We start from the raw sequence: 13,926 nt of genomic DNA, 5'->3' as shown, positions 1-13,926 counted from the left end.
TATTAGCATCTCCTCTGTCAGGCATCACACTGCAGCAGCTCTTTCTTAGCATTAGGTATCCCTATGGGGGCAATAGGACACAATAAATGTTCTGGCAGAAAAAAACCACAGGAAAAAAAGAGCATTGTGAAAGACTGGTAGGAGTAGTTCTGCTTTGTGACAATCACCACAGACAGTTACCATGCAAACACTTTCTTTCCACAATGAGACTTCTTGCATATTTTTGGGGGGTTTTGGAGAACACTATTTCCACAGAAAGAAGAGATGCTTTACTGATACAGTGATCTGTTCATCCACAGAAAAAGTGCTGGTGAATTTCTCTTTGTGGACAAGTTAAGAAAAATGGCCTCAAACTGATGAAAGAAAACAGAGCTATACTAGTCTATATTTAAACTTTTTTCCAGAACAGCTTGGTATCTTTGAGTCTATTATGGAAGCAATTTTCCTATTTTCCTCTTTTGTGGTCCTTGGGAATAGCTCAAGAGTGTTGGGAGCATGGGTTATTAATCAGAAGCACAAATGTGTAAAAACCTGAAAACTGGAGCGATGTGCTGGAAGAAACAGACGGGATTTATCCATCTTTCCAAGGTGCACTAAGCAGGCCAGGATTAACCTAACGTTCTGTGTCTGTCAGAAAATGCATTTCTTTGATATTCACTCTATTTGTGTACTATTAGGGGAGTCCCACAGGAAAGCTTTAAGCTCTAATAAATTCTATGTACCAGATTACTTAACTAATCAAAACTTGCTCTGCAGCTTTTTATGAATAACTTTTATTTCCCCCAAGGCCTAACACACAGATGATTTTACTTTTCCAAACTCATAACCTTCTACAGAGTGGTTTTTTCTTTTTCTTTTTTTTTTTTTTTTTTTTTTTTTTTAAGAGAAAAGCACAGGCCACTTCCCCTGGGTTCAAGAAGGATGGGTGACCAACATAATGAGTTAGGTCAACTGCATTTCTCTCTCCAATGACATTTTCCAATGGCTTCCTTTAAAGCTAAGGTACTTGAAGAAGGAAGGATTACCATATTGGAGCAACTGAGGAAGAGGATTTACACAAATTTATTTGACAAGGCATTTTCTTCAATCTTCTCTGCACATATATACTCGCTGTGGTTAAGGTGGAAATGCATCTTTTTCAGGTCTTTTCCACATTACATCATCACATGTTTTTTCTAAACTTTTCGGGTGTGACATCACATTCTGTTGCCATGTGATGAAAGTGATGCCATGATTTGGGCTCCTTGTGGCTTAGGCATAAGACCAGCTGGGAACATCTGGTTCTTTTTTCAGGAACATTATGGGAAAATGAGACAAAGGCTTGTAAGCATAAACTCAAGAACAGAAATTCCAGAGGGTTAAGGCTTCTCTTCTGTGTGTGGGGTGAGAAGGGAGGGAGCTGGCACAGAGACAGGCAGCTCCATAGCCCACTTATTGGTGACTTGGATTTGGAAGGGGGGTAACTCCTGCACCACAAAAGAAAAGGTGAAGGGTCCATATTTCAGTAGTCAGGTTTGCTTATGGATCCTGATGCATGGGCTGACTTGCTTGCTTTGGTCTCAAGGAGTTTGCCAGTGAGGAAGCTCTAACTGCTGAAAAAGCAGGAAAGGGAAAGTGCAGTTTTCTAAAGGTTTGCAATAGGTATTTAGAGACTGAAATGACCTCACAGTGGGAACTTGGTAGTGTCTGGAGAACCAAATTGCTGGTCTTAGCCAGTACTAATGGGCTCATTGAACCCCTGTGCCCTAAATGCAAGGCACCTTCTCATGGAAGGATTTAAAATTCCAATCTAGTTGTCTTTAAGAGTCCACATATCCAAAAACAAGTTTGGGGCAAAACTCACATCACATTCACTTTCTAAATACACAGACAAACAGAAAGCTTGATCCTCCTTATTTTAATGTTAATTGAAGCAGGCCTAGATCCTAATCTGGGAAAAATGATGGACTGCAGAGGTACAAAACACAGAGAAAGGCAGAAGTAAAAACAAAGCCTTTGGCAGCAATTGCCAATGAAAAGTTTCACTTGATAAGTGTCTCATAGTCAGATGACTCATTTTATGACATGACCTGCTTTCTGTCATTGTACTCCGGCTTCCTGGGTAGTGTAATGAGCTGAAACTTCACCGATGTCACTGGGTGTATTGCAGTTCAGCATCAAGCATCATCTATGTTCCAGTGCTTCACAGGGATCCAGTTTCACTTGTCTCAACCCACTCTACCTCTGGTTCAATAAAACAGCACTTCAGCTTTTCATAACTTTTTGTTTCTGTGTGTTTCAAACTGACACCAGAACAGCACCACAACAAAAGCCAGACCTCTCCATCCTTTTACAGCCCAGCACGGTTGGTATCAATAACACAGGCACATCATACTTAAACAATCATACAGGCTGGAGTGATTCCATTAACTAACTGGCCTGGAACTCTGCACTGCATTCCTTACTGGGGCTTTCTGCCTGTCAGCCTAAAACTACTTCTGATTGCCAATGAACCCCTGCTACCCTCATCTAACATGACCCAGGTCCAGGGCTGGAGTGAAAAGCCAGGGAGCTATAACAGGGTCTTTTGTTTTCTTTTACCTGGGATACAGTAAAGTCTTTCAGATAAATTATATTTGCTCTTTATTACAAACATGTAGTGCTTAACTCTGCTGCTAGTTTACTAAACATAAAAACTACCGCAAAAATACCATATATAGGTACCCCTTGAAGAAGAGATTTGGAAGACTCATTCTGATGTCTTTCTGAGCAATTAAATACATCAGGCTACATGCAAAAGCCATGAATGCAACCCTCTCTGAGTAGGGATGAACTCCAGTATAATCAGACCTCCCCAAATTCCCAAGCACACACCCTGACTTCAGCTTGCCCTATTTTTTATCCCCACTACCTCACTTAAGAATCATGCCCAAATAAGATTGTTTTGATATAGGAGATGCATTTAGTTCATGTTGTGAAGACACATTTTTATTCAAAGGTGGTTCTCAAAAGATGTAATAGCCAAAATATTAAGCAACAACAAATGTGAGTCAATTAAAAATGCTTACTGTGATTACACAAAACCCAGCAGGCTAGCATAACATCATGCAGGTTTACCACAAAAGCTGTGAGTTGAGCCTTGAAGGATCCCATGCTTGGGCTTTTATTTGGCAGAAGTTCCCCAGTTTTATCCACTAGACTGCTTGCTGTTATGACTGACAGATAAAAATGCAGAATTCTTCCAGGAGACGTATCACATTCCATCTAGAAAGCTGCAGACTAAATGGAAAGGGAAAGGCCCTACACACACATCCCATTGACAGAACAAATGTAAACCTGCAAAAGGGCGTTCTCAGCTCAAGTGAGCTCTTCTCCATCTGTTAGTGATGCTCCTAGTGCAGCACACTCCTCTCTGTGTCCTGCACACGTGTTTTCAATGCTGCTCTGCTCCCAGACATTTGTCACTGCCTTCCAAACCAAGGGAGCTGGGGTCACTTCCGCATGACGTGCATTTCTCACTGCTGATTTGATCAATGTTTAATAAATATCAGATGGGACACAATGTGCCTCGTTTCACTGGACATATGCTTTTTTCCATTCCTTTCTCTGACTTATTTTAATAAGAGCTCTGGTTTTTCTGCCTCACTGTTGGGAAGACATCTGGCCAAACAGACAGCAACCTAGTACAAAGAGATCCTGCTGGCTCACATGCTTTGGGGACCCCCTTCTCTGCAAACCAAAATGCTCACAAAAAAATATGCAAGTGAGACATCCCCCTGTTACCAGGCTTTGTAGTATTTGTTTTTATAGCATTGCATTCCAGGGACTGAAGACTTTGTTCTCACGCAGGGGGTATACATCTGCAGATTCCTTTTGGGCTCCAAGAAGAGGTTTTGCTGAAGGAGGACCTGGGTTTTTTGGGTTTTATTTGTTTGGGGGATTTTTGTTGTTGTTGTTGTTGTTGTTGTTTTGTTCCATGGTTTCAATGAGACACTAGATAGCTTTGCTCTTTGTAACCACCTTACAAAATACCTGACTCCTCAACTGTATTACACTTCAGGAGCACATCTTTGAACACTGGAATAAGACATGCACACACTTTTTAAAAAATTTTCTGAATAATTCTCTTACAAGTATTTGCCTCTCTGCTCTTTTCTTGGCTCTGGCTGCAGGATCATAAGTGGCCTCATAATATTTCTGCTAGCAAATCAATTTTGACAAAGATGCAAGGTTTCCTTCATAACCCCGACAAGAAATGAGAATAATAATGATAAGATAAAGAAATGCAGTGCAGGAAATGAAAATACATTAGTTCGGAGGGGGCTTCCCCTGTGTGATTCACTGAAAAGAGATAACAAAAGGAAGACTGCAAGCCTACTTTGCAGCCTTCAAATGATTGTTTTCTCAAAGTCAATGTTTTCAAAACAGCAGTGGATCTAATACCTATATTTAAAGGGACCTGAGCAAACTATATACTTCTAATTCAGGACTCCTGCCCTAGAAGGTGGCACTGCTCATGGCAGGGAGGCAGAAACTACATGATTTTGGGTTACCTTCCAGCATGAACCATTCTGTGCTTCAGTGTGTAACTAGGAGTCAAATACTGAGACGTAATTAACGTTGCAGAGTTGCAACATGCTCCCAGTGGTGTCTATCTCATAGCAAAAAGTAGGTGATCCCATGAGGAATCCATCTCTAGGTTTACATACCTAAATGTTTTGAAAAACCTGGTTTAAAGTGCTTAAATTCAGGCACCCAAGTGTAAAATGGTAGGTGTTTACTAATATGCATGACTAGCAATTATGAAAGGAAGTTTGTCTCACAGGACAGAGAGGATTTTAAGTTCAGGCATATAAGTGTTTTCATATTTACATACACATAAACATAATTATGTTCAAATATATGGAAAAATGAGTGTATTTTTTTTACAGAGAAGCTTTGGTAATGATAAAACCCCAGCATATTATATCAGCACACTAAGAAAAAGCAGGCAACAGCATCTTTGACAATAATAACTTTGTATAGGTTTGAGACTATGGGATCCAGCCAGCCACAAAATTCACAGTGAGATTTTTGTCTTCTCTTTTGTACTGTGTCACAGGTTATTAACCTACCCCTCACAAAAACAATTCCCGTGATCCTTCAGGAATGGTTTTGTTGGAGTGAACAAAACTGATGGTTTGATAGTTCCATATGCTGGCCTACTTCAGAAAACAATTGTTCTTTATAACGGCAAAAATTGAAACTGCTTCATGCCTTTTAAAATTATTCCTTTGAGATAAAACTAATTTCTTCAGTTTAGAGTCTATTCTCACACTGTAAATGCTGTAATTTGAGCTACATGTAAATAGATGTCCTATATATTTCCTAGCTAATGTGTAAAGATCCACACCTCCTCCCGTTCCACAGTTTTGGCAAGCCCTGTCTCCACAATGGCAGTGGTCCTGCTCACCCAAATAGTGCAGTGCTGGCTTGTGGCCAGGTGGATTGCAACAGCCTGCTTAACTTAATCATCAGATTTTTACAATGCCATTGGAAAAAATATCTAGCACAAACATGCTGTCATTTGTTCCGGAATTTGCTAGTTTTGCTTCTGGTTTTATAATCAAATAGGGATAAATGCAAGCATGCTTGCTTTGAAAAAGTTTCTGGTTATTTATTAGGAAGCAATTAAAGCAGCTAAACTTGAAATCCAAGCAGTGGGTATGTACCCACCTAACTCGTGCCAGTTTTCCTATGCCAGGTGGAAAATTATGAAGCATGGCAGCAAGACACAGGCTGAAACAGCCACTCTATATTCCAAGTAAACACTGCAAGACACAGAGCTTCTTTCTTCCAAAATGAATAAATAAATGGACCCAACCCAAACCACTCCATCTCCACAGGTTTCTACAGCATTCAGCATAATCTGATTGCCCTGCTACACAGCTGGCAGCTGTGCCAATAACCTCTGGAGAGAAGAAAGCACACCTCAAAAGCCCGGTCTGAGAATTTGTGCCTTGTGAGGCTGTACAATCCCTGCCACAGACAGTGGTACCAGTTCCTATGATTATATCCTGAACTTCACATTTGAGATTTCCTATTCACCTGGTGCCCCTTTCTTTCCAAGTACAAGGTTGGGGCAATCCCTGGTATCACTATAGGTTGGGGCATGAACAGATCAAGAGCAGCACTGCCAAGAAGGACTTGGGGATGCTGGTGTACAAAAGCTGGACATGGGTTGGCAATGTGCTCTTGCAGCCCAGAAAGCCAAACATATCCTGGGCTGTGTCAAAAGCAGTGTGGCCAGCAGAGGAAGGACGCAATCTGCCCTTCTATTCTGCTCTGGTGAGACCCCACCTGTGTACAGTTCTGGGGTCCCCAGCACAGAAAAGACATGGACCTGCTGGGGTGGGTCCAGGGGAGGAACATGAAGATCAGAAGTGCTGGAGCATCTCTTCTATGAAGACAGGATGACTGAGTTGGGACTGAGTTCAACCTGGAGAAGAGAAGGCTTCAAAGGAACTTTATTGTGGCCTTTCAGTACTTAAAGGGGGCTGCTAAGAAAGATGAGGACAAACTTTTTAGCAGGCTTCGTGTCCTAACAAGAGGAAATGGCTTTAAACCAAAAGAAGGTAGATTCAGATTAAATAAAATGAAGATTTTTACAATGAGTGTGGTGAAACAGGAACAGGTTGCTCATAGAGGTGATAGATACCCCATCCCTGGTAACATTCAAGGTCAGGGTGAGCAGGGCTCTGAGCAAACTGATCTTGATGAACATGTCCTTGATCACGGCAGAGCATTTGGACTAGATGACTAACTTTTAGGGTCCCTTGCAACCCAAACTGTTCTATGATTCTTGTAGCTATGTAATTATGTGGGACTTTCAGCTTGCATTCTAGGAGAACAGATTCCCAGACTCCTAAAAAATAGAAGTGGGGAGGAGTTGTTCATTAATGCTTAAGAGAATCAAAGACTCCACCAGGACTTTCATAATTCCACCTCTTCAGAGGAACTCTCAACACTGAGGGTGCAATGCTGGGGCTGGGGCTGGCAGGGCTCACCCTGTCCCTGCACCCCCTGAAGTGGAAGGGGTGCATTTTTCCCAAAAGCCCAGGGTATTTCAGTAAACATGAGGGATTTCCTTCTCTGGGACACTTTGGGAAAACCCAGCCCTTAATGATCAGCACACTGCAGCCCAAAGCTCTGCACAAAGGGGCCATCAAGCAAATTCTCCTCCACACAGCAGACTGAGCCTGTTGGAGGCAGCGGCCACTTCCCATAAATCAGAATCCCACATCTGACATAACAAAGAGTCTCAGAGGGCCAACACTATTATCTCTGGAAAGCTTTCAGCCTAAGAAATACTTTATTCTATGTAATGTACACAAACCCTTTCATTAAAGGAGGGGAGAACCCTCATTTTCAGCCTGACCATCATCTCTCACTTATTTATATAACCCAGGCAGCATTTTCTCTCTGGCTTTGTTCTTCTTTGCAGCAGTCCAGAGAATCACAATGAATTGTCAGAAATCCTAATTATACACTTCAACAACCACCACCATTTAATTATATAGTATTACCAAACAATGTCCTACTGTGATTAAACACTAAATATTTTAATTGAAAGGATACAAAAAGCCCAACCACAACACAGGGTAAGCAAAGACTGCTGCGTATCCGAACTGTATGTTAGGCAAATATTACAAACAGAGCTGAAGAACCAGTGTGGTAAATTTTATGAAAAATCACGGATTTGCAATAGCTTAAGGTCCAGCCATAACAATGTGGTAAGAATATCACACCAGCAGAGGGTCCAGCATCCCTCAGGCTATTAGATTTAAAGACAAACTCAAACCAGAACAAACCTCAGAAAGTGCTGGTGCTTTTAAATAACTGTCTGGAATAAGAGAGATGTGTCTGTCCTCAGTTACAGAAAATCAAGTAACGGATCACTCAGTGCATGTCTCTGGAACTAAACCCAGAAATCTAATTAGGCTGTTCAAAAGATGAGAGAAAAACTAGAACAGTTAAAGGAAGATAAAAATTATGTATGAATTAAAGACCTGTTCAATGACAGGCAAGACAGCCATGATACATGACAATAAAGAGCCTCTCTCAAACTCTGTCTCAATACAGGAGAATGTAGACTGACTGGCAAGAAGAAATATAGCCAGACCTATAAGGAGATCAAAGCCAGGTTTTTTGTTTGTGAAGCAGTTTCCTAAGACAACCTGAAGATATTCCATTCAATGATTTAAATAAAACCAGAGGTAACAAAGCATTAGTAAAGTCAAGGATGGGATCCCTCCCTCAGAGTTGTGCCAGATGGCACAGTAATGCCATTTTTGCCAAAGTCCAAGCCTTCCATTCTGAAATAAATATGCTTCCTAATGAAATATAGATCCTAATTAAGATTAAATAATTTGATGACTAATGTAACTGATTTTCCACCCTAATTCAATTTACATTCAACTGAAAGATGAAAAGAAGTAACATATAATATACACCCAAAGTGTGTATTTTCCTTAAAATTATCTAATTTTATAACACAGTATTTAGGTGTTAGTGACCCTAGTAATGGTGCTAAATGGTAGGCAGAAAAGTGGTTAATTCCGCGCTTTGTGGCTTTTAATACATTTCTTGAGGGGGGCAACATGATCCCCTCTATGGCTGGGTGTGGTAGGTACCAAAACCATGGCAGTGCCACCTGTGCTGCAGGGCCACTCACCAAGGACATGATGAAGACATCCAGGGCACAGATGCAAAGATGATGCTCTTCACAGAAAGCTTCCACCTGTTCTTTTACCAGTTCTGCAACTTCTAAATTTAAGGGCAATGCTAAAAACATTGGATCACTGTTATAAAGAACAAGAAACAATGGGAACTCCAGCCATGCACAACAAAGCAACAGATCTGTATCCACTGATGTTGCCACAAAAGCTATTCCATTTAACTACAGAAATTAAATTTTTTATGTGCCTTCACAAGTTAAGTGGAAGTATTTGGCAGCCATCTGTTCCATGTAAGTTTCTGTGCACACACGCACCCCTGACATGGCTGAGGCAGGTCATTCATTTAAGAGCATTGTAAAATACCATGTGTTATAGCAAAGTGTGTTTTAAACTCTTGTAGCTCATACGAATCTAAACCAATTTTCACTCAGTAGTCAGAAGAACAACCAGCATGCCCTCCTCATCAGGATTTTTTCTCTCATCTACTACCTGGTGGAACTGAACAAAACAGAGTTTCAACCATATTTGATAGCATAAAACCCATATTTACATTTTTCTGTTAGGGAAAAATGCAGATATACTTTTGATGAGGTTTTCAGCGGGGAAAAAATTGTTGCCTGAGACTGAACAAGTATACCCAGAAAATCTAACCTGCAGATGTATCTGTAACTACAGGTTTTGTTATGTTCCATCTGAAATGTTGCAATAAATGCTGACATTAACAGGATTGAAAAAAATTAACCAAGATATGATGCCTCAAATTAATATATATACCTTTATACACTCTTTTCTGGATTTAGTGGTAATGGTCCTGTTGCCTTCTTTAAGGACAATTCTAATATAAAAATCACCTCTTTTCCAAATGAAAAGTTTCTCTGAGGACATTATTTGAAATTTAAAAGATTCATGTGCATGAAAAAAGAAGAGGTAAAAGTTTTTCTGTCCATGCTGGGTACTTAGCAGTTTCATAGAACTGTTACTTGGAAGGTGACCCCAAAAATGAAGAGGGCCACAAGGAAGAATGCAGTAGGACCAAAAAAAAAAAAAAAAAAAAAAAGTGAGTTCAGAAAACAGTAGGTATAAAGAAGCCTGCTCTACTCTTTTAATTATGCAAATTGCCACTTCTGATTAGCCTTTTCCCTGCGATATCCAGAATCCTTGGCTAAGGTACCAATACTGAATTGAGAAGAAAGGATCCCCATAGGCACTGCACTGAACATAGCTCATGGTCACAAATCCACTGGCTGTAAATTCATTCCTAATCTCCTGAGGCTACATGCTCAACTACAGGAGAGAAATTATGTCGAGGTATAAGCACTGTTCCTCTACAAGTGTGCTGCCTTACTCCCCTCAGCTGAATTGAGACTCTGCATTAAATCACCTCCAAAGGAGAGGAGCTGTCAGGGCCTGGATTTATTTTCCACCTCACTGCCCTTCTAAAACCACTTTCTAAAGGTAGAGCTTTTTCTACAGAAATATTGCAGGCTTGATGGCAGACACAATAAATCTTGTTTCCACCCTCCAATATAACCAACCTCCCCCTCTGCCTCCTTTTCCAGAATCTTATATTTTCAAAGTGGAAGTTTTCCCCTGTGAAGCTGGATCTCTAAGTTAAGGAATGATTATTTCTCAATGCAGCTCCCATCTTTCAGTTTTCTCTCTCTGTTCTTCCCTTTCCCCCTCTCCTGTCTCCTTGTGTCCTGTAGATTCTCCGACCTCTGAGGTCTCCCTAACCCTGGTTCATTCACACCTCACTAGCATCCAATTTCCTGGATAAAAAGCAGACTTAGAATGAATTCCTCAGGCAACCAGAACAGTTTTTTAAAACGCTTGTGCCAATGTGTAATGACTGCGCAATGAAAGGAACAAACAGCCCTGATAAATGGATTTTTTCCACCTAATATCATCACAATTTCTGGGATTTTTCCCTGGTTAATATTCACTCTTATCTAGAGAGGAAATTTTTATTCTGTGAACTACTACAAGAAATTTTCTGTACAGAGGTGGGGGCGTGGTTGAACAGAATTTGTGTTTTCCCTCCTAATAAAACACCAAGCAAATCTGCACTTTCTTGACAAATGCTGGGAAATGATGCATTAAATCCGCTTGTTACAAGTGAGGAAAAGCCCTGCAGAAGGACATCCAGAGCACTGCAGTCAGAAAGATAATGAATTAGCCAACAATTAGACAACAAGCATATTACCTGCCTACATAGCACCCACCCTGCTGTGAATGCAATCACTGTGGTAAGGAGGTGAAAACTACTGCAATCACGAAAATACAGAAGCTGACAAATCCATTAAACATGAAAAATTTGCTACACTTTCAACAGCAACAACAATAATAATACTTGCAAAAGTAATCATCTTCCTGAAACATACATTCCTTGCTATAATCCTTTCCCTGATAGCTTATGAAATCATGGAGAACCAAGTCTTTGCAAAATATTATTTAACAAAGCCTGGCAGTTTTAGGATCCCTGTCTTCAGAGCAGTACAAGGGGAAGGCTGTTGCCATGAGGCCAGGCTCTCCTGAGATTCCACATCTGCAGATGGAGCACTAAGAATCTCAGAATCACAGAATCATTTTGGTTGGAAAAAACCTCCAAATTCATTAAGTCCAGCCTTTGACCATCTCCACTTTGTCACCTACACCATGGCACTGAGTGCCACATCCAGTTGTTTCTTGAGGACCTCCAGGGATGGTGACTCCACCACCTCCCTTGGCTGTTCATTCCAATACTTGACAATCCTTTCCATGTAGAAATTTCTCCTGATGTCCAGTCTAAACCTTCCTTGGCAGGGGACATATCTTGAGGCTTTGTCTTCTTTTCCTGTCACTTCTTGCCAGTCAGAAAAGGCCAACCCCCAGCAGGCTCCAGCTACTTTCAGGTGGTTTTAGAGAGCGATAAGGTCACTCCTGAGCCTCCTTTTCTCCAGGATAAACAACTCCAGCTCCCTCAGCCATGCCTCATAGGACTTACAAGTCTTTTAAGTTTGATTTAAAGTCTGACTTAAGTCAAGACTTAAGTACAACTTGCTAGTCTTCAGTCTGGTAAGACTCAAATCTCACCATGCATTTCAGGCTCATTGCTACAAGCTTTATCAGGGGATTTAGGCTGACAGTAAAAGGCTTAAATTGAACAAAATAATTTTCTTACCCAAAAGACTAAATGAAAAACTTAGAACTTTTCACTATAAAATATGTGTTCTTTAATGGAGAGAAAATCCCAGAGCACTTTAATTAAGAGGCAGAAGGCATAATATAAAACTATAGTTACAAGTGGGAATTGGCAAATTTTAATTCAGACAAAAAATTGTAAAAGAGACCTTGGGGTTTTTTTCCCTAGTTGACACATAAATATATTATTAAAAGTTCTTGTGAAAGGTCCAACCCTGTGCAATAAAAAACCCCCAACCCAAATATTAGCTTGTGTTTCAGTGAAAGCAATCCCAAGGTAACTAAAACTTCGGAGGACAGCTATTCAGGGGGGAGGGAAGAAGGAAGCTGAGTGAACTCAGTCAAGATGTCTAAGCTCATTTTGAAAAATTATTCTGCCTGAAGTTAATGCCAAAGACTTTTGGACTGCAAACCTACATATCTGCTTAAATCCGATGTTCCTCTAGACTTGTAACTTTACCACACTTTTAACTCTCTGAGGAATGCTGAAGTTCTCAAATAATGGCTGTAATAATCAGTTTCCTTGTTCTGATATGATATACCACTAAAAATACAAAGAAAATAGTCCCTTTCTGTACTTTCTGTAAAAGATGGCAAGAACTTAGAAAGCTAATAGAATTGATCATATTTGTGTCCAACCTGAATTTGCATTTCCATTCTTGGGGTTTTTTTGCCAAATACCAAGATTTATTGGTCCTTGAAGAGAAAAAAAAAAGACTGAAACAAATCTGGGGTCAATATTTGACTTCAGGGTCAATATATCTTGCCTTTTCACTCTCAAAGAGGTCAATATCTGCTGTTATTTATGCCATACTCTGCAGCTGCTCTTTTGAACTCCAGCAGAGAAATACATCACACCCTTGACCCACAGCCTTTCCAACTAAGTGTGGAGACACTGTAATTTATTTATTCAAAGCAAGTGTCAAATGTTTTTAGCACTAAACTGCACTAAACACTCTTGTTCCTTATCACAGCTCCAGTTACACAAGTGCAACCTCTCTGGCTTCCACAGACTTACATGCAATTTCCACCAGTGCAGGTGTATCACTCAGCCAGGGAGCTGGAAGATGGTTTTTGTTCCATGACAAGCTAAAAGCATAAAACAGAAGAGCAGGTGAAGCAGCCAAATTGGCAGCTCAGTGGAAGCTCTGCATTAAAAAAATTAACACACGGTACTGTAACCTATTTAGGAAAAATCCAATAAAATACAAAATAACTCTTCCTTGTGTCTTTGGAATCCACAGGCACCAAGTCCCAGTAGTGCTCTGAGGTTTATATGTAATAGGCTGAAGAATAATTTTCACATATTAAGAGTAAAAATATTTTCTAAAAATTCTGTTTCTCCGCAGTTTTATTTGACTTGGTACATTTATTTCTTGGCTAGTTCCTACTACAGTAAGTTTCAGTCCAGTACAAATTTTTTCCATGGCTGAACTATATCCTCCTGAAAAGCAGAGGCGGAAATGTTGAAAACCATAAACTATAGCTAAAGGCACACATCACAAAAAGCAGAGTTCTCAGTGTGAGGAGAACCTTATTTTTCAATGAAATATGGACTTTGATAAGCACACTTTGTACCTCCTCATACTTTGAATCTTACTCCAGTCTCCAAAAGGAAGAATTATTTGAACATATTTGCTGTAGCTTTTTCACTTAAGAGACTAAGAGTTTTCACTACTTTTCATGTTCCTCTTGTTCTGCACTTCTTTCCTGATCCACAAGAAAAGATGGCATCTTGTTTGCCATCTCATTTGAACAATGCATCATTCTATTTAAATAGCTTAGACAGACCTCAAAGCTGTTAAAACTAAGAGCTCCAAAAATATTTTTAAGGAGAATTAATGTATTCAGTTTCTTCATACCCTACTATATGAATACTATTTTTTACTGGTGAGATCAATGTCTGTAAATTTTTAGATGAACTGTGTTGCACAGTTAAAATAGATTAAACTGCTTGATAAATGTTCTGGTAGTTCTTGTGCCAAAAGATGAGAGAGGATATGCCCAGCAAAAAGTGTTACACTCCTGCAGAAATTGGGTAGTACAATGT

The 13,926-nt window shown here is 40.1% G+C and overlaps 1 protein-coding gene across 1 annotated transcript in view; it reads right to left on the bottom strand.

The window, feature by feature from the left end:
• COLEC12 (collectin subfamily member 12) overlaps positions 1-13,926 on the bottom strand; it is a 94,905-nt gene that overhangs the window by 19,532 nt on the left and 61,447 nt on the right. The window lies entirely within an intron of this gene.

Source organism: Ammospiza caudacuta, chromosome 1, assembly GCF_027887145.1.
Source record: "Ammospiza caudacuta isolate bAmmCau1 chromosome 1, bAmmCau1.pri, whole genome shotgun sequence".
NCBI classification, from domain to species: Eukaryota; Metazoa; Chordata; class Aves; order Passeriformes; family Passerellidae; genus Ammospiza; species Ammospiza caudacuta.
This window is presented reverse-complemented; position numbering and strand designations above follow the sequence as displayed.